The sequence below is a fragment of the Bos taurus genome, chromosome 11 (assembly GCF_002263795.3).
Source record: "Bos taurus isolate L1 Dominette 01449 registration number 42190680 breed Hereford chromosome 11, ARS-UCD2.0, whole genome shotgun sequence".
NCBI lineage: Eukaryota > Metazoa > Chordata > Mammalia > Artiodactyla > Bovidae > Bos > Bos taurus.
In genome coordinates this window covers 44757309-44779050 of record NC_037338.1, presented here as the reverse complement: position 1 = coordinate 44779050, position 21742 = coordinate 44757309, and the positions used below count along the sequence as shown (strand labels likewise).

The 21742-nt window shown below is 47.7% G+C and overlaps 1 protein-coding gene across 3 annotated transcripts in view; it reads left to right on the top strand.

The window, feature by feature from the left end:
• LIMS1 (LIM zinc finger domain containing 1) overlaps positions 1–21742 on the top strand; it is an 82804-nt gene that overhangs the window by 17579 nt on the left and 43483 nt on the right. Inside the window, exon 1 of one of the 3 annotated variants that reach the window (XM_005212663.5) lies at positions 11501–11685. The exons of the other annotated variants lie outside the window; for them this stretch is intronic. The gene's annotated coding sequence lies outside the window, so the exon portion shown is untranslated. Of the gene's footprint in view, positions 1–11500; positions 11686–21742 lie in introns of those variants that run through there. 3 annotated transcript variants of the gene reach the window in all.

Below are 21742 nucleotides of genomic sequence, written 5' to 3'. Positions count from 1 at the left end.
GCATGATGCTACTGTGAATGTGTCTGTTCAAATATCCCTTTGAGACCCTGCTTTCAGTTCTCCTGGATACACACCTAGAAGTGTTAATTGCTGCTCATTTGGTAGTTCTGCTTATAACTTTCTGAGGAACTCGCATTCATTTTTCCATAGCTGTTGCACATTTTACAACCCCAGCAACAAAGCACAAAGCTGCCAGATTCTCTATATCCCCGCCAGCACTTGTTATTTTCTGTTTTGTTTCATTTTGTTTTGTTTTGTAACAGACGTCTTCGTGGCTGTGAGGGGGGTATCTCATTGTGGTTCTGATTTACATTCCCTGATGATTAGTGATGGGAAACATCTTTTCATGTCTCTGTTGACCATTTGTATATATGTGTGTGTATATATATATATATATCTTTTTTTTTTTTGAGAAATGTCTGTTTTAAGTCCTTTGCCTAGTTCTTAGTTGGATTATGTGAATTTTTTTTTGTTTCTGAATATTAACTCCTGATCACATATATGATATGCAAATATATTTTCCCATTCCATAGGTTGACTTTTTACCCTGTTGATTGTTGGTTGACTTTTTTGATGCACAGAATTTTTAAGTTTGATGTAGTCAAATTTGTCCATTTTTGTTTTGTTGCCTGCACTTTTGGTGTCATATTCAAGGAGTCCTTGTCCAATCCAATGTCATCCCGCTTTCCCCTGTGTTTTCTTCTAGGAGTCTTTTATAGAGTTTTGTGTTTTTAATTTTAGGTCTTTAATTCATTTGGGGTTAATATTTTTAAGTAGTTCAAGATAAGGGCCCAACTTCCTCCTTTTGCATATGGAAATCCACTTTCCCAACATTATTTGTGGAAGAAATTCCTTTCCCATCATGCCGGTTTTAAGGGTAGGGGAGAGAGAGTGACAAGGGAGGAGATAGTTATTTGGGGAAAAAGGAGGAGCTCATGTGTTTTTTAGTTTTGGCACATGTTTGGCACACATGGAGAGAGGTATACATTCGTCTTGGCCAGTGAGACATGCTTGCAACAATTATGGAGAGCTTGTTTCCTCAAGGTAGATAGGGTTCAATGGCTGTTTATATTGTTTGTGTGGAGAAAAGTAAGTCTCAAGATGTGACAGGAATACAATATCCTCTCTGGCCCCAAAGAGATCCACTTTCCAGAACCCAGGGTTTCCGGAAGCCAGAAGTGCTGGCAGGCTGGTGTGGGGGAGGAAATCTTTTTAGTGGCAAAGTAACGAGGCCCTGAGTTCCCCAGAGAAAGACAGAGCCACTGACTAGAATAGGCTCCATCCCTCTTCTCCCAGGCCTGGCGCTTCTCACAGCAGTGTCTCGGGGGATGTGACCATCCTGGAGGCGAACAACTGGGCAGGCACAGACCCTGAGTAACGGGACGACAGACTGCCCTGCGGCCCTCACCTGCAGGGGTGAGGCAGGGGCACAGAGCTATTCCTCTTGCTGCTGAAGATTTGGCCTCTGAGTACCCAGAGACCAGAGAGACCTGGGCTCCAGGAGAACTGGAGTAAGTCTGAGTAGCTGAGGGACAGGTATGTAGATCTCATTTGTTTTATATATATATCAACTACATTAGTAATATATATGTATATATTACTAATGTAGTTGATGTTTAGTTGCTAAGTGGAGTCTGACTCCTTGTCACCCCATGAACTGCAGCACATCAGGCTCCTCTGTCCTCCACCATCTCCTGGAGTTTGCTCAAACTCATGTCCATTAAGTCAGTGATGCCATTCAACCATCTCATCGTCTAGCCCCCCTGCCCCCTTCTCCTGCCCTCAATCCTGCCCAGCACTGGGGCCTTTTCCAGTGAATCTAATGTGGTAGCATTTTTCCAAGCTGCTAAACATTGCAACTGTCTGATTCTCTTGTTAAAATCTCTGGGCTATGAACAAGCTTATGGACACCATGTTAGTATTTTTATTGCTTTCTTGTCTGCAGTAAGTGCTGAGTGCCTATGTATTATTTATTGTGAGGGACTTGGCTATTGTGCATCCTTCCTCGGGTTACAGTGCGGTACAGGAGACTCGGTGTTTATAAAGTAACGGTAATAACTGGTAAGACAAAAGCTTGCTTTTCAGATTGTCTTTGGAGGTCCTCTGCTGGAGGAGAGATGCCTTTCAAGGGCTGGAGTGAAATACCATGTAGTTTAAGGGTCTGGGTCTTCGCCCACATCTCATCCTGTGTGGAAGCAGTGGTGGTTCTGTGGGTCCCATGGGGCGGATGGGACCTGAGAAGTGTTTGAGCCACATTTCAGTCCTGCTCTGCTGTCCTGGATGTTCTTGTGGAGCTGTTGGCAAACAGTGTGGACGCCCCGAAAGAAAACGTGGGTGGGTGTGATCACTCATCACCCACATGGCTGACTGAGGTGGGCAGTGGACGGTCTCCTGGAAATGCTGACAGCTCCCCTGGCCTCTCGTTCAGAAGGGAAGGGAACCAGGCAGCCTCATGGAACGTCCTGTAAACACTTTAGCTGAAGGGAAAGGTGAGCACAGTGACCGTTTCAGACGATGAACATTACACATTTCATCTCTTCTCAGAAGACTCTTGCTGTTTAGTTTTTGTGCATTTAACACATAATCCTGTATGGTAAAAAGACACAGAGATGAGTGGGCTCTGAGTCCTTGCTTGAGGAAGCTGTTCCATGGGTGGAGGGGCTGGTGGCCCCAAGCATGGCTGATGGGGAAGGTCTCCCTTGGAGCTGCGTGTCCTCTGGGAGCTTGGCCAGGTCTGCCTGCCTGCAGGCCAAGAAACACTGGCCCTGACATGTTAGAAAGGAGGGTAAAGGATGAAGGTCTTCCGGAAAATGTGGCTTTAGTGCAGTGGTTGCAAAACTGCCATGAGATGCAGACATACAGGCTATGAAGTGCGTGGGGCTCGTGTGGGCACTGGGGATGCTGTGGGTGGCCTGACCATCACAGAGCCGCTGGGGACAGAGGACCGGGGAACTGCAAACCCAGCCTTTTTCATCTTCACCTGACTTTGTGCCCATCCTGTGTGTCTCAGTGTTTCTGCTTCACCTCTAGGAATTTCCCTTCATTGGGTCTGCACCCGCACCACCCCCACCCCCACTCCCCACCCCCCCCCACCCCCCGCAATCCATCCTCTCTTGGCCTAGAACCTGGCCCACCCACAGTTCTTGAACATGCAGTGTGAGCGAGCTTTGCTGGTTCTCCGTGGCTTCCTGGACTGCACCAGGCATGCTTGACCAGTGCTCCCCAAGTTGTAGCGAAGAGTGAGGCTCTTTAAAAAAATTTCCAAGTGGTAAAGAATCCGTGTGCCAATGCAGGAGACAATGGATTTGATCCCTGATTCAAGAAGATCCCACATGCCTCAGAGCAGCTAAGCCTGTGACCTACAACCTACTGAGCCTGCGCTCTAGAGCCCGGGAACCATAACTACTGAAGTCTGTGGCTCTAGAGCCTGAACTCTGCAACAAGAGAAGTCCACACACTACAACTAGAGAGCAGCCCCCACTCACCACAACTCGAGCAAAGCCCAAGCGGCAACAAAGACCCAACACAGCCAAAAACAAGACAAAATAAAGTAGGAAGTTAGTTAGTGTTAGTCACTCAGTTGTGTCTGACTCTTTTCAACCCCATGGACTTTTTTCCAGTTCATTGTTGACCGGTGCTTCTGTGAAGGACAATAAAAATGGGTTACTAGAAAAATGAAATGAAAAGAAGCCATATGAATACAAGTCTCATTTCTTCCTCTTAGATTCAGAAGGTGTAGAATTTCCCTGTCAAATTAGTAACTTTATACCTGTTCTCGACTGTTGCGCTGACTTGGTGTAGGTGGAGACTCTGAGTCCCTCACAGTCACAGGTATACTGAGGAGCTCTGCAGCAGGAGGCCCTGCTTCCCCTTGTGTTTTAACTGCCTGCAGCGATCTTTCCGCCATGCTTTTAGTTTCCTGCCTGGAATGTTCAGCAGCTGTTAGCCAGTTATCTCAACTAGGAAACTGAAAGGAAACTAATGGTAGTTGAGTTGCCATGTGCCAGCCAGTGCATGACGTGTGTGTTTGTTTGTTTTTTAATAACTTACTTGTTTATTTTTGGCTCTGCTGGGTCTTCATTGCTGCGCAGGCTTTTCCCTGGTTGCTGCGAGCAGCGGCTGCTCTAGTTGCGGTGTGCAGGCTTCTCATTGTGATGGCTTCTCTTGTTGTTGAGCATGGGTTGTAGGGTGCACGGGCTTCAGTAGTTGTGGCACACATGCTCTCGAGTTCAGGCTCAGTAGTTGTGGTTCACAGGCTTAGTAGCTCTGTGGCAGGTGGGAGCTTCCTGGGCCAGCGATTGAACCCGTGTACTCTGCATTGGCAAGTGGATTCTTATCCACTGTTCTAGCAAGGAAGTTCCTTCTAATGTATTGTTGAATTTGCTAATGTTTTGTTAAGGATTTTTACATCTATGTCCATTAGGGATATTAACCTATAATTTTTTTTCTTACAATATTCTTGTCTGGTTTTTTATGTCAGGATGATGGATGCTGGCCTTCTAAAATGAGTTTGGGCATGTTCCTTCCTCTTTTATCTTTTGGAAGAGTTTGAGAGTCACTGGTATTAACTCTTCCTTAAATACTTGGTAGAAGTCAAAAAAAGTCTGGTCCTAGACTTTTGTTTTCTGGGAGGTTTTGTTTACTGAGTCAGTCAACTTACCAGCTCAGATTTTCTGTTTCTTCATGATTCTGCCTTCTGCAGTGTGCTTTAATTTTTTATTTCTAAGTAGTCCTCAAAACAACCCTGCAATTCAGTAGGTGATATTAGCCCCAGTGGAGGGGTGAATGAATTCACTTGAGTTCACAGACTCAGTTAAGTGGGCCTGAGACCTCACTGTGGGCACGCCCCAGTCTATGGGGATGCAGGAGGAAGCTGAACAGACGGAGCTCGAATCCTTGAGGGGCTTATGTCTCTGCTGTGGGGAGAGGTCAGAACCAAACACGTCAGATGTATTAGGTGGTAATGAGTCATGGGTAGAGAAGGAGGTTGGAGAAATGTCTAGGGGTGGGAGGTGGAAGCAGACTTCACTGTCACTACATCAGAGCAAAGATTTCAAGGGGCTGAGGAGACCCCTGACACCCAAAGCCAGCTGTGGTGGTGAGGGGTCTGGAGGTTTTTGAAGAGCTCACTGAAGGTAAAGAACTTCCTCCCAGGTAGTAGATGGATGATGTGGGTTTTTACTCAATTTTGGCTTTTTTATTATACTTTAGCATCTTTATTCAGTCTCCAGGTTCTGGTTTAGAAGACGCCTGAATCCAAATAAAGTGGAAACCCACTTGGGAGTTTGTGTATGTCGAGGGGTGAGGTTGAAAGTCTGCTCTTTGTGTGGGTTTTGCTTTTGATTGGGTCTGGATATTTTCTAAGGCTTTGAATATCTTTTTCCTAAGGGTACACAATACAAGAGTTTTGTGGTTGAATTTCCATTTTGAAGTGGGTGAAATGTCTCCAGGGGCCGCAGAATGCTAGACAGCATCAGGAAAAGACTTTTCAAAGGAGAACAGCTGATTAAAGCTCTGGAGAGCATCTGGTGTTGCTTTTGTTTGAGCATTTCGCAGTCAAGCGCTGTGCACGTTGTCCCCGCTCACACAAACCTGTGCGAGGCAGCCTCTCCTCCCTCTGGCCACTCTCGTGCTGCCCAGGACCCCGCTCTGCACAGACCCTGTACCTGTGGTTCAGGCTACTGCTGCTGCTAAGTCACTTCAGTCATGTCTGACTCTGCAGCCCCATAGACAGCAGCCCACCAGGCTCCCCTGTCCCTGGGATTCTCCAGGCAAGAACACTGGAGTGGGTTGCCATTTCCTTCTCCAATGCATGAAAGTGAAAAGTGAAAGTGAAGTCGCTCAGTTGTGTCCGACCCTCAGCGACCCCATGGACTTCAGCCTTCCAGGCTCCTCCATCCATGGGATTTTCCAGGCAAGAGTACTGGAGTGGGGTGCCATTGGATATCTTTAAATCATAGCCCCTATTTTTCACTTGTTTGAAAAATCAGCTTTTTACAACAAATTGAATACAACCTTGTAAATCAACTATATGTGAAAGGGAAGTCTCTTAGTCGTGTCCGACTCTTCTCAACCCCATGGACTGCAGCCTACCAGGCTCCTCCGTCCATGGCTGCTGAACCCCAAACTCCCCTTTGCCTGTCACTCAGCCCCAGATTGCATTGTGGAGAGTGTCGTCACTCATGACTCCAGGGTGTAACTTTCTCACTTCAGCTTGAACTTGAATGCCACATAAAATTGCCATGGCTAGTATTCCTTAGCAGTAGCAGTATGCCCATATGTGTTTTACAGATGAGAAATGTGACATAACTTACTCAAGATGATCATCCCCGGATTGCTGCTACACTATTGTGTTTTTCAGCTACAGTTTGGATTGAGCTTTTGTGGGTTGCTCATGATTCTATTAATGAAATGTATTATATGGCTCCTATGGAAATTCCAAAATTGCAAACTTAATATAGAATTGGCTTCAAATTTTTCATGCTTGAGTTGGGGACTAATTAAATATTGTTCAGTTTTTACAACCTTGCTAATTTTTTAAAAAGACTATATTTTAGTGTATTTTTAGATTCAGAGCAAAGTTGAAGGGAAGGTACAGGATTTCCTGTACACCTTCTACCCTACACGTGTACAACCTCCCCTGTTATCAGCATCCCTCGCCAGATAATGCGTTTGTTGCAACTGATGAACCTACATTGACAGATTGTGGTCCCCAAAGCCCCTAGTTTACATTAGGGTTCATGCTTGGTATTGTAATTCTGTGGGTTTGGAGAAGTGCATAAGGACATGTGTCCATCATTCTGGTATCATACAGAATGGGTTTTTTAAATTTTTCATTTATTTATTTTTGGCTGTGCTGGGTCTTCTTTGCTGCATGAGCTTTTCTCTAGTTGTGGCGAGTGGGGGCTACTCTCTAGTTGAGATGCCCTGGCTTCTCATTGCTGTGGCTTCTCTTGTTGCTGTGCACAGGATCTGGGTGAGCAGGCTCAATAGTTGTGGTACATGGGCTTAGTTGCTCCACACCATGTGGGTTCTTCCTGGATCAGGGGTTGAACCCATGACTGCTGCATTTGCAGGTGGATTTCTTATCCACTAAGCCACCAGGGAAGCTCCAGATCGTTTTTATGGCCCCCAAGTCCTCTATGCTTTGTGTCCTCATCTCTCCCCCGCCCACTCCCATGTGGAAATTTAATAATTTGGGTAGGTATACCTCCCCATTCAGTGGGGGATACTCTTATTACTTTTGGAGTATTTAGCCACTGTAGGCAGCATCCACTTAGTAACAGGCCCCAGCAGCCTTGTGGGCATCAGTCCTGACTTCTCACACTACTTTTCTCCTCAATAGTTTGTTTTATCATTTGTAACTTTCCCTCCATGGTCAAGGGGGATTGGATTTTTAAACCTGGAGTGGTGTATTTTTTTTATACATTTGCAAACGTAGGACTTCCCACATGGTTCAGTGGTAAAGAATCTGCCTGCCAATGCAGGAGCTGCGGGTTTGATCCCTGGGTCAGAAAGATCCCCTGGAGAAGGAAATGGCAACCCACTCCAGTATTCTTACCTGGAGAATCCCCATGGACAGAGGAGCCTGGTGGGCTACAGTCCATGGGGTCGCAAAGAGCAGGACACAACTGAGTGCACATGCCCCCACATGCAGAAGCATAGTATATGCTTTTAAAATGGGAGCTAACCCTTCTTCACACAGTGGGAAACTGAAGTCAGCAAGCTTGGCCCCATGCCTGTGCAGCCTGGCCTGACCCTCCCCTGTCCCCTGCCCCCCACCCCCGAAGTGAGCTTGAGGCAGAAGGCTGGCTCCCGGCCTCGCCCTTTAGCACAGCCACCTCTCCCTCCCAGCTGTCCTCCCCTCTCCCCTTCTCTCCTTGGAGTCTGTTGGGCCCTTTTCTCCACTATAGCCTCAGGGTTCTGCTGTCCTGGACTGAGGGTCTGCACTGTCCCCCTGACCTGTGGTGAGGACGGGGGGCAATGCAGTTGCGCCCTCCTGTGCCCACCTTCCCTCATAGGCCCTCTTCACTCTTTTCTCTGAAAAACTGTATCTTGGCTTGCAATGACTGTTCCAGCAGTCAGTCTGAGTCATCCAGGGTGTTTAGTCTTTCCTGAGAATAGGAGGGGCCATTGGATAATGGGTGATGTAGTATTCATGAGTCTGTAGCCAAACCTGACCCACAGAGGTGCCAACAGGACAGAAGGAGTCATGGGGTGGCACCGACAGGACACGTGCTCCTTACCTGCCTCAGGAGGGACTGGACTAAGGCCAGTTTGATGTTTGTCTGCACTTGAGATAGTCGTGGTGGGGCCGCAGACAGAGCAGGGGGCTCAGGGTGGAGGGGAGGCTTGCGGTGGAAGACCCTTCAAGTGGTAGCGCTTTGGCCATCAGGTAGCTTGATGACCTCAGAAATCCTCTGGATTAGTAGTTATCAGTGGAGCTAGAATCATTCCCTAAGGAAAGAAAAATGAAATTTGCTCAGTTGTGTCTGATTCTTAGCAACCCCATGGATTGTAGCCCACCAGGCTCCCCTGTCCATGGGATTCTCCAAGCAAGAATACTGGAGTGGGTAGTCATTTCCTCCTCCAGGAGATCTTCCCAACCCAGGGATCAAACCCAGGTCTCCCACATTGCAGGTGGATTCTTTACCAGCTGAACCACCAGGGAAGCCCATTCCCTAAAGAGCCACTGGGAACTTGTGGACACTTTTGTTACCTTGATGGTTTAGGGCTCATAGATATGGAGTTGCTGGGGCCGTGGATACTGGGTGGGGGTGGGGCCAGGGAGCTGGATGTCAGAGTTTGCATCCATAGTTTTTAAAAAAGGAAAAGGCATTTTTTTATAATTCTCTGAGCATAGCACCTACTTCTGTTTTAGATATGGTAAAAGAGTACTTTCACACAGTTTAATAAACACCAAGTTTTCTAGGAATGCCTGGGATTTGTAAACAGTTTGCTTGGCTTTTTACTTAAGTCTTTACTCTCATAAGTTGTATTAATTTCTTTTTTATCATATTTAGAAGTTCAAATATGGGCTTCCCTGGTGGTTCAGATGGTAAAGAATCTGCCTGCAATGCAGGAGACCTGGGTCCAATCCCTGGGTTGGGAAGATCCCCTGGAGAAGGGAATGGCTGCCCACTCCTTCTCCTATTTTTGCCTGGAGAATTCCATGGACAGAGGAGCCTGGCGGACTACAGTCTATGGGCCGCAAAATGTCAGACACAACTGAGCAACTAACACTTTCACAGAAGCTCAGAGCCTTTAAGACAGTCGGTTCAGTTCAGTTCAGTTCAGTTCAGTTGCTCAGTTGTGTCCCACTCTTTGCGACCCCATGGATTGCAGCACACCAACGTTCTCTGTCCATTACCAACTCCCAGAGCTTGCTCAAACTCATGTCCTTTGAGTCGGTGATGATGGTCTATTGAAAAGGTTTTGTTTTGGTTTATTTTGTTTAAATGAGAGATGACTGGTAAACTAAAGTTTTCTCCAGTGAGATAAGAGACCATAGGGAAAGCTTATGTATAGGATGAATAATGATGAACTTTTGGGTTATAATGTGTTTCATAGTCAGGATGTAAGAAGAATGTTTAAAGATGGAGAAGTGGGACTTCCCTGGTGGTCCAGTGGTTAAGACTGCATTCCCAATGCAGGGGGCATGAGTCCAACCCATGGTCAGGGAACTAGATCCTACACGCTGCAGCAAAGACCCTGGGCGCTGCAACCAAGACCCAGCACAGTCAACTACATTTTTAAAAATGAAAAATGAAAAAGCTCAAGATGGAGAGGTTCAGTAGCACTTGATAGACTGGGTAAAACAAGTGGGTTGAAATTATCCCAGAGCCTTTCAAAGGCAGAACTGAAAAGCTATGCGTGGATATGGAACATGTTACAGATTAGATCCGTGTATTCTGAATATCCTGTTTAAAGGATACTCGGTGGGAAGGAACTAACCTGATGGCATTGTGTCTGTCTGGGGGCCTATGAAGGAAAACAGAAGCCTGACCGTGGGCTAGTGGAGAAGGTAGGTCCCTTTATAGGGTACCCAGCCTCTGGTGGGCAGGGGGTGACTTGGAGCAGAGCTCACCTGCTGGAGGGGGCTGGCCTCAGCGGCTCTTCTCCCAGGGACCTCCACCTGCCCCAAGGTCCTCACCTCACGTGCGCTTGTGTGTACGTGTGTGTGTGTGTACGTGTGTGTGTGTGTGTGTGTATGCATGCCCTGGGGGCCTTGTGACTCCTAGGACCTCTGTCTGCCACACAGTCCTCACCTCACTCAGGCATGCGTGTGTACATGCGCACACGCTCGTGCGTGTGTGTGTGTGTGCACGTGCCCAAGACTTCTTCCCTTTCTTTCTCCTCCTGAGAGATGTGGCCGCTTCCCAGGGTTTGTGTCTGCACCGGGAGTGGGGCAGGGGCCTGGTTCTCCCCACAAACAGCCCCCAAGTTCCCAGAAAGGAGTGAATTAACAAAAACCAGAAGATTCTGGCTGAAAGTTTACTGCGTGCATATGACGTGAGACATCCACCAGCCCTGATGGTCGGGGCTGCAGGTGAGGCTCGGAGCCAAGCCTGAATCTCCGAGCTTCCTCTGCCCACAGAGACCTTCTGTTTGCCTCCCAGACCCTCCTCCTCAGGCTCTACGCTGGGGCAACCAATGGAGGTGATGGGTTGTTTTCTTGTTCCGGATCTGCCTCATTTTCCTGGTGGCTCAGTGGTAAAGAATCTGTCTGCCCGTGCAGGAGATGTGGGTTCGATCCTTGGTTCGGGAAGATCCCTTGGAGGGGGAAATGGCAATCCATTTCAGTATTCTTGCCTGGGAAGTCACATGGAAAGAGGAGCCTGGCAGGCTACAGTTCACGGGGTCACAAAAGACTCAGCCACAACTTAGGGACTAAACCACCACCACCACCACGAGGAATCAGACATCAGGACTCTGCTCTGTATTAAAGGAGTCGGTTCTGGACTAGTCTTGCGTCCTCGTGAATCCGGGCGGAGAAGCTTTGTTGTGTCAGGAGGAGGAAGGCTGCCCCTCGACTCCAGCAGACACCCCCTACTCTTCCTCAGTGGAAGCTTGGCACGAGGCAGCCCCAGCCGTGACTCAGCCAGGGCATAAGGGTCTGCCGCCACTGCCCAGCCCAATGGAGCACGGCCTCCCAGCCCTGGGTTTATTTTACAGGGAAGGCAAAGTAAAGACCAGCTGCTCAACCTGCTCTGTAAAGCCCCAGAGATGCTCTGCTCAGAGGTGAAGGTGTCGTCCATACCCAGGGCGCTCAGCTCTTTCTGTGCTGACCCGTTGTCATTCATTTTTCTCAGCCTTGCCCTGCACGTTACAAGTGCCTTCAGTGAGTGTGGTTGAACTTGGCAACTCAGTAAAGTCTGTAGAACAGTCCAGCAGGATGTGAGTTGTGACATCGGGGTGTCGTCTCACTTGAAACCACCGGGTTATCATGTAACCATCACGTGGCTCGACTGCGTGCAGGAAGAATCCTCAATGTGGCTTCATAGGCTTAAATATAGTTCAGGGCACCAGACCTGGAGCTGAGATGAGGAAGTTCTATTCAGTGTAGGAAACAGGAGCTTAAAGATAACACGCTGTGATGGCAACCCGGCTTCCCGAGCCTGATAAGCCCGTGGAATAAGGGTGGACACACAGAGAGGGGCCTGTCCCAGAGTGTGGAAGTATCAGGTAAGGACACCCTTGCACAGGTGGGGCCGTGCATGTGCAGGTAAGAGGACCCCCACGGCCTCCAGAGAAATGGAGGGGATGGCCCAGAGTGGCCGGACAAAGGCACTGTTGTACTTGTGGGTTTGTTTTCCTCTTGACTTGTCTTTCTCAGTCATTTGGAAGCAAATATCAAAAGATGTTTGTCTAAACTTGCAAACCCAGAAGCAGTAAGGGGTCCTAGTAGCTTTTGGCAATGCTAATGTCTGCTCCCTGCTTCAAAGGGCAGCAAGGTGGTCTTGCTTCCTGGGTGTGTGTGTGACTGTGCAATGTGTGTGTGAGCAGCTGTTGTTTTATGGGTTTCACAGCAGGGTGGGTGAGGGAGGTTACTCCCTATGTTTGCAGAGAAATTGTTAACAACCTTGATAACGTTTAGTCCTCCAGTTTATGGTCCTGCAGAGTTTTGCTATAAAAGACCTTAGGAATGCTTTTTGGGATTTTATTATGTTAAATATTTTTAACTCAGATCCTGTCTGGGGTTTTAAAACAGACCAGCAAACGGGTACTGTTTAACGCTGTGGCTAGTGAACTTTGGTCGTGCAGTGGTGAGAAAAAACAGCGTGAGGATTGGGGGAGCTATTCTTACTCATTAATGGTAACTGTTTAAAAATCAGCAGGACATTTGGAGGAAAATAATGCACCAAGTCTGCATTTGTAAAACATTTACAAGATCATTATTCACTCCAAAAGGATCTCTTGCCTTATTCAGGATTCACTGTGAATTTCCTTAGAGATGTAAATGTATTTATGAAACTGTTCATTTTACAGCTAATCTTCAGGAATAGTCCTGTGGTATGGGATGGGTGATGGATCAGGGAGTTTATTATAAATGTATTTATATTTATGTTACACACACATATATATACATAATACAACCACACGTAACCATGAAATATGGGATAATTATAGTGATCAGGAGAAGGGAATTATCTTTTTCAGGGGCAAGAAAGAAAAAAAAAAGTTGAAAAGAGAGAGTTTCTCAGATGACAGAGAAACGGTGTAGCAGGACCAGGGCGTGGACATCCTACAGTGGGGGCTCCGTGCTGGCGCAAGGGGACCCGGGCCTCCTCAGGATGGCTGGAGGAGTCTGCAGTCTCACTGATAACTTCTTGATGTCAGTAGCCCTGAGGGTCCCCCAAGAAAAGATAGCACCTTTACAGGAACTTTTTTAAAAAAGTGTTTTTATTATTTTAAAGCAGAGGTCTTGCAGTGATCTTCAATTAGGTCTTGCTCCCAAGTTCTTACAACACGTTGAGGATCCACTCGTCCTCAGAAGGAGGGCAAAATGTAGGACAGATCTTAGCTGCGACTGAGCCTGTCGTTAGCCTGTAGTAATCCGTCTGCACTGTGGACTAGAGTTAAAGGGTGGGTGATGTGAGGGCATGTGTAGGAAAGTATTTATGTTCCACATGTGTGCATGCTAAGTCACTCAGTTGTGTCTGACTCTTTGTGACCCCATGGCCTGTAGCCCACCAAGCTCCTCTGTCCATGGGCTATTCCAGGCAAGAATACTGGAATTGTTTCCATTTCCTCCTCTAGGAAATGTTCCTGATCCATGGATTGAATCCCCAGGTCTCTGGTGTTTCCTGCATTGACAGGCGAGTTCTTTACCACTGAGCCACCTGGGAAGTCCCTTTATGTTCCACAAGTCACTATAAGTATCCCATGGTATCGACAGGGGAATTGGGTGCTTTAGCCCTTCAGGTTAGAGTTGGGGGGTCAGGTACATAGAACATGAAAAATGGAAAAATAGATTTACCAAGTCATCTTGGTGGGGGCGAGAAGAGGTAGATACGCCCTAGGCAGTGTACTGATGGGGTTTAATCCTGTGCTGAAAGGAGGTTCCTTTGCTGCTAGAAGGAAGCTCGCTTGCACATGATGTGGGGGTGGCACTGAGTTCTTGGGCTCAGCTGTTTGTGGTCTTTCTTGTTGCTGATGGGCTGGCTCAGGGCCGCCTTCCTCACTGACTTATTCACTGGGCCTGGTTATCCTGAAAGAAACACTGAGGTATAGCTGAAGAGCATGGCTTTTATGGTGACCAGACTTGGGTTCAGATCTTACTTTTGCCACTTCTATGATTCTGAACCAATTACTTACTATGTGAGTTGCAGATTCTTCATCTGTGAATGATTATAATGCGTAATCTATGAACAGGGAGGATTAATTGAGATCACATATGTAGAAGGGTTCTAGCTTGGTACTTGGTGAGATCTAGGTGGCTGACAAACATTCTCTCCCGCCCCTACCTTTTTTTTTTTTTTTGGTCTGTTTTAATTATTTTTATTGTGGTAAAATACCTCTAACGCAAAACTCTCCATTTGAACCGTTTTAAGGTATACAATTTTAGTGGCATTAACTACATTCATGATGCTGTACAACCGTCACCTCTCTCCATTGACAGGACTTTCCGTCACGTCAAGTGCTGTGTACCTGAAGCCCTAACTCCTCACCCCTGCTCCCCACCTCAACGGCTCCAATGCATTTCCTGCCTCTGAACTTGGTCGTGTGTCTTACACGAGTGGGTCATATGACACGTGACATGTGTGGGTCATTCAACACGTGACACAAGTGGGTCATGCAATGCATGATACACGTAGGTCATGTGACATGAGTGGGTCACATAACACTTTACACGAGTGGGACATGTAACACGTGGCATGCGTGGGTTGTAAGACATGTGACACAAGGGGGTTGTATATACATGACACAAGTGGGTCACATGACACATGGTACACATGGGTCATACGACATGTGACACGTTCACACGACACATGACACACGTGGGTCGTATGACATGTGACCTCGGCGTCGCCCTCCCACTTAGCGGCATGACTTTGAGGCCCACCCTGCTGCGGCATGCATCTGGATGTCTTTCCTTTTGGGGCGGCTGTTGCTCCACTGTGTGGATGGACCACATTTTGTCACCACTCGTCTGTCGAGGGACCCACAGTAGTCCCTGCCTGCTCTCTGTTGTGGGAGTGCTGCGGTGCACTTGGGGGTGCGGCCGTCTGAGTCCCTGCTTTCAGTTCCGTGGGGTGGGGACCCGGAGGTGGGATTGCCAAGGCGTATAGTAATTCTCTGTTGAACTTTCTGAGGGTCCACCAAACTGTTTCTTGAGCTTTGGTTTTTACTTTACTTTGCATATTTGGAGCTTGCCTCCTTAAAGACCTGAAACTCCCGGAGGAGGTCAGGGTTGAAAGGAACCACGTTCTGTTTAGTGTCTGAGATTTTCACGTGTTTTCTCCCCTCTTCAGAGCACCCCCCCTACTCCTGTGCCCAACCACTGCTGCAGAGACTTTATCTTCCTTCTTTTGCTTTTTCCTTGTTCAGCCTCCTCCCCTCTCTTCCCTTTCCCTTCCTCCCCCTGCTCTGCCCATCCCCCCACCTTCTCAAAGGGGCATGGTGGGGATCCTACAGGGGTCATCCTCCACTTCCCTCTCCCCCTGCCCAGACCCTGCGTTGCTGTCATGGTGGGAGGGGTCCTGGAGACCAGATCCTGGCATGCTTGTCAAGCTTCCTTCAGCCAGACCCCAGAAGGGTTGGCACCTGTAATCAGTGATGGCAAGTGTTTTGGGAAAGTTGGGTGGAGAATAAGAAAATAACATCATTGAAGTGAGGAAAAGAGTCTTTGGGGCTGCCAGCCCAGCACGGTGCCAGCAGCAACTGCGAGGTGATCATAAAAGTGGCTTTTCCAAAAACCATCCAGAAATGAAGCCCGGGCTGCTCAGTCAGAGGTGACGGCTCTGATTCACCTGGTCAGTAATTGAAAGTCTGTATTCAGTGTGACTGCTCATTTCTCAGGCCATTATGAAGGTCTCATTCATTATGTGTCTGACCAGACCCCACCATCAGTAAAGGATGTATCCGTGCTACAGTTAGGACAGAGCAACATTCAAATTTAGATGGTAGCAATGAGTTATTAATAACAGTCCTAAGGAGTCCTGAGCCGCTGCCAGAATTTCGAAGTTAATTGTAATGATTTGTGAGGATCTAAGAGGAAGGAGTGGAGAAGGCAATGGCACCCCACTCCAGTATTCTTGCCTGGAAAATCCCATGGACGGAGGAGCCTCGTAGGCTGCAGTCATGGGGTCGCTAAGAGTCAGACACGACTGAGCAACTTCACTTTCACTTTTCACTTTCATGCATTGGAGAAGGAAATGGGAACCCACTCCAGTATTCTTGCCTGGAGAATCCCAGGGACAGAGGAGCCTAGTGGGCTGCCGTCTATGGGGTCGCACAGAGTCGGACATGACTGAAGCGGCTTAGCAGCAGTAGCAGCAAGAGGAAGAAGTGGACGGGGCTCTAGGAGGGGTTGAACTCTGAAGGCTGTCTGCCTGCCCGCCTGCCTGCCTGCCCACCCGCCTGGTGGGATCCAAGTCTCTCCCTGGCTCCGTGACTCACCCCAGTGAGTGAAGCTCCTCAGTGTGTCTACAAGACTTCTAAGGCCCTGAAAGAAAGGGAAGTCTGTTTGTTGAGAACTCACTCAACATCAGTGTTGCTGATGGTGGAAACACATTCCTTTGTTTATAGTACTTGCAGCCCTGGAGGGAGTTTTGATACACACTTTACAGACAGGAGTCCAGCCTGCTGGTGAGGAGACCAGGTTCCAGGCCAGGCTGCCCCGACCCCCACCCTGGGCTGCGTACTTACCTTCAGAGGATTCAAAGCCTCCTGTTCCCTGAGCTTGGACGGAGGCGCCCGAGTTTTCAGTGCCTTGTCCTTGGAATGGTTTCTGGGCCATGTCTCTTCATTCTGTAACAGGCCTGTGATCTTGTCTAGGACGACTGTCCATAATACATCAAGTGAGCCATGCCACATTTGCACAATTTTCTAGCAACCACGTGCAGAAAAGAGCAGATGAAGTTAATTTTAATAATAGATTTGACGTGACTCGAAACGCCAAACTACTACCATGTCCAGACTATATCCACACTACGATCATGTTAACAGTTGCTGAGACATTTTACATTTCTCAGGAATCCCACGTGTATTTCACATATAAAGCGCGTCTCGATTCAGATAAGTTGCTGCCTGGCTGGTAGCTGCCGGACTGGACCGCGCAGAGCTGAGACAAGTGTGAGGCTCACCCAGCACAGAGGCTCCGCTCCAAAGCCCGGGAGGGAGTCTGGGCTGGAAGGCGGCTTCCCCAGAGACGGGACAGTCCTGTCCATGGGCGGCAGGGCGTCACCGCAGTGTGAGCATGTTTCTGACTGAATGGCTGCTTGTGGGGATGACAGCCACACGGCCTCTGTGTCTACCACCAGCTGCCACTGCAGGAAAACCGCCAGATGCTGAACTGTGTTTGGGCAAGGATGACGTGTCTTGGCAGGTCACCTGGCTATTGAGGATGGAAACCTCAGCCTGTAATATGTATGTGTATGCTGCTGCCAGAGACCTCCTCTCCCAAATGCCATTTTCAGATGCGCTATGGGGGTGGGGGCTGTGAAATGCCTGCAGAAACAGCCCTGAGTGAGCGCCCTTATATGGGATTCCCAGGCTTCAACTCCACTTGGAGCCGGATAAGTGACAGGGCAGACTTCTCTTCCAGCAAAGCAGAAAGTATTTTTAAAGATTCTCGGAATTTCCCCTTCATCCTTTTCTTCCTGTGGTTCTGCCTACTTAGTTGCCTTTGACCCGCTTCACTTCCATCTCAGTCTTGCGCACCGTGCTCACTGTATCTAGTTGTCGTTGTGTTGATTCTTTACAGGTTTTAGGTATGAGCTCCTTGTCACATATGTGGTGTACCCAGACTTTCTCCCGACTCTAGGTTCTCCTTCACTCTAGATTGTGTCCCGTGTCACACAGAAATGTTTAATGTTGATACAGTTCCACTGCCTGGTGTTATTTTTGTTGCTCTTTTTTGGGGGGTCATATCCAGTAAATTGTAACAAAATCTAATATTATGGTTTTTCTCCTGTGTTCTCTTCTACGAGTTTTATCTGAGCTGTTTGGAGTCAGCTTCTCTTTATACCATGAGGTTAAGAGTCCAGCTTTATTCTTTTGCTTAAATGAATGCTTGAGGACATTTTTCCCACCATTTGTTGAAAAGACTGCACTTTCTCCCACTGAGCAGTCTTGGCACCCTTGTTGAAAATCATTTGGCTGTATGTGGAGGGTTTATTACCAGCCCTGAGTTCTCTCCCATTGGTCTGTGCGTCTGAAGTCTTGCCAGCACTGCACTATTTACGTTATTGGAAGTTTGTAGTTCATTTTGAAATCAGGAAGTTAGGAAACTTCAGACTTCATCTTTTTCAAGATATTTTGGCTTGGGGCAGGGTCGCGTTTCTTGAGGTTCCTGTGACTTTTAGAATGAATTTTTCTATTTCTGCAAAAGACATCATTTTGTTAGGCTCTTTGAAAAAACGGCCTCATTTTTTCCCGTTCATAAATAAACTGATAAAAATACTCTATATGATAGGAAAAAAGAGCAAAAAAAATTACTGTTTAATGCTAGTTTTCAATGTATACCTCAAATATAGCTTTCAAAATAATTGTTTATTTCAGCAGTTCTCTGCAAAGATGAGGGTTTTCAATGCTACTTACTTTCTCCTTTTTATAAAATACTTTTTAACTGTGCACATGCTGCAGGTCAGTAACCGTCCTCTGTAGCTAGGACATGGAAAACACTTTGTTTTAATTAAAGTTAACTGACACTGTGGTCAGAGCACAGTCCCCTTACTTTAGGTATTTTGACTTGTTTGGGGGGGAAATTTATGAATCTTCCTGAACCTCAATTTCTAAGCCCAGGAAATAATTCTTAAATTCAGCCTCTTTAATCCATCCCATATGGGGCTTCCCCGATGGCTCAGCGGGTAAAGAATCCGCCTGCAATGCAGGAGTCACAGGAGACGTGGGTTTGATCCCTGGGTTGGGAAGATCCCATGGAGGAGGAAATGGCAACCCACTCCAGTATGCTTGCCTGGGGAATCCCATGGACAGAGGAGCCTGGAGGGCTACAGTCCCTGGAGTCTCGAAGAGTCAGTCAGGACTGAGCATGCCTGGCGCAGCGTTATATCCCAGGCTGTGGGGTCTATAGTTGAGTCTTCTGGAGAGGCTGGGGGTCTGTGTCTGTGTGTTAAGGCAGGAGACCCCTGCCTGCCCCCATCATCAGTCTGGCTCTGTCAGCCCCTTCTTTCAGCCTTGAGATCTCACAGTGGTACGCTGCCAAACCCCGAAAGATGTGGGCAGTGCTGTTAGCTGCACAGGTGAGTGTTCTGCGTGGTTAGGTTAGGTGGTTGCATCAGTGGTCAAGCCATGTGGAGGTGACGATGTGCCGTGGAAACGAGGTGGGAGTGGGGGCCCTTGAGGGGGCTTAGCTTGGTGTGAGATACGTAGCAAGTGCGTGCGTTCAGTGTCCTGTCCCGCATCCCTGGTGAAGGTGCACCCAACGAGGCCATGACAAGAATGTGAGAAGAAAGCCCAGAGGTGCTTGGAGCAGGTGGATGGGTCAGCAGGGTCTAAATTTGACTTACTGCGCACAGCCCACCTTGAGGCTCTGTGGTGTGCAGACCTTTGTAGGAAAGTGCACAGAAGCACATACACAAACATGTTCTGATAACACAGAGGAGTCATTCCCTCCCACCACAACTCATGATTGTAATGGTGACTCTATTTCTGAGGTTTTCTAGAAGCCTATTTTTAAATAGGACAGTTAAAATATTGTGAATTCTTGACAATTGAATAAGCTGCCAATTTACCAGCACAGGCCAAGTTTGGTCCTTTCCACCAGTGGTGTGTGTGTGTGTGTGGTGTGTATCTGTGTGTGTGTGAAACAGGGAAACACACAGCCCTCTGTGTATGTATGTGTATGTGTGAGAAATAGAAAAACACACAGCCCTGTGTGTGTGTGTGCTGTGTAAGAAACGAGAAAGCACACAGCTGTGTGTGTGTGTGTGTGTGAAAAACAGGGAAACATGCAACCCTCCGTTTGTGTGTGAAATAGAGAAGTACACAACCCTCTCTGTCCATCGCCACAAACCAGGAGAATTTCCTTGTGTGCATTTTCTTTCTTTCCCCTTTTCCATTTGCAGAGAGAAATGTGGTTCTTTGGGGACTTCACTGGTGGGCCAGTGGTTCAGACCCCACACTCCCAATGCAGGGGGAATGGCTTTGATCCCTGGTAGGGGAACCAAGATCACACATGGCAAAAAAAAAAAAAAAGCCACCAGGAATGCTTTTCTCTTAAAAGACTTCTCCCACATGTCCTCACATTAAATTCTCAGCTCGTTCTTCAGTGTCCTGTTTATGGTGATAACTACCAGCTGTGGGTTCCTGCCCTGTGTCAGGCTGTGCCTGTCACCTCTGACCCTGCCTAAGCCCTGCAGGGCTCACATCTTACAATTAGGACTGGTGTGTAGGAAGCTGCTGTAGACTGCCCAGCCAGTCAGCTTTCCAGTATATCAGTGAACTAAAGTAAACCTCTACTCTCAACAAATGGACTTGTTTGCAAATGGACTTTTTTATCAGGCAGATCTTAGATGTGATCTGAGGGGCAAAGAAAGCTTTCTGCTGAAAAGCATCTCTCTCTGTGGGTGACATTTCCATGTTGCTGTTCAGAATGATGAAGGTAACTGTCAGGTGAAGATGTTCTGGGGGTATTCTAGCTTTAACCTTTAACCTTGTAAAGAGGTTTGTCAGAATTTTTTTTCTTATCACAACTTTAATAGAATTGAATGACATGTATGACTTCTTATGGAGAAGGCAATGGCAACCCACTTCAGTACTCTTGCCTGGGAAATCCCAAGGACGGAGGAGCCTGGTAGGCTACAGTCCATGGGGTCGAGATCGAACATGACTGAGCGACTTCACCTTCACTTTTCACTTTCATGCACTGGAGAAGGAAATGGCAACCCACTCCAGTGTTCTTGCCTGGAGAATCCCAGGGACGGGAGCCTGGTGGGCTGCTGTCTATGGGGTTGCACAGAGTCGGACACGACTGAAGCGACTTAGCAGCAGCAGCAGTAGCATGACGTCTTATAAGCTGGGAGGAAGGAAAAATCAAGCAGAAGCAGAGAGTGAAGAGGACTTGCTTCCCTGGTGGTCCAGTGGTTAAGACTTCACCTTTCAGCGCAGGGCGTGTGGTTCAGTCCCTGGTCAGAGAGCAAAGATCCCACATGCCTCTTGGCCAAAAACCAAAACAATAAAACTAAAACAATATTGTAACAAGTTCAATAAAGACTTTAGAAACGGTCCACATTAAAAAAAAATCTTAAAAAAAGGAGAGAGTGAAGATGGATAGCTGGGCAGTAGGCATCAAGTGGAGGTCAGTGATGCTGAAACACCTGTTTGGAATTTTTCAGAAGATGAAGTCCTGAATGTCGGACACAACCGATTTGGAAGAGAAGGGTGTGTCTGTTTCCTGAGCCCCACAGTCCTGTTCCTCTTGACTCCAGCAGCTGTGGTCTTCCTCTCTGTGTGGGGCGTCCCGGCGGGAGTGCTGCCCTGGCTGAGCTGGGCGGGTGTGTTTGGGTCAGACTCTGTCTTGATTCCATCATTTGTGCTGCTGCAGGCACCATGGAAGCTGGGGGTCTGTCTTTCTGTTGTTGTAAACCCGGCACTTGTCCTTGTGAAGACTGTGATTGGGGGTCTTTGGGGCATTCACTTTGGGAACCTGCTGTCCGATATATTGCTTAAGGAGTTAGCATTTTATAAAGAAAAACCTGTTTTCTCATGGTTATACAGTAAATGGTGTTTTATGTGTGTTTATCAGATGTGGTTCAGTCTGCAGCCCAAGCCTAGCCACAGCCTGTGAGCCAAGAATGGTTTTGACAGCTTTTAATGTCTGAAAAAAAAATGCAGGTGTGAAAATCACATGCTATTCGAACATCAGTCTTGGGACGCAACCCATCGTCTGTTAGCTGTCATCCAGGGCTGCCTCTGAGCCACGGGGGGTAGTGAAAAGTCACAACAGAGGCCTGGGGCCCTCAGAGCCTGAAATAGTCATACTCTGACCTTTTGGTCCAGTGGTTAGGACTCGGTACTCTCACTGCCAGGGTCTGGGGTTTGATCCCCAATTGGCAGG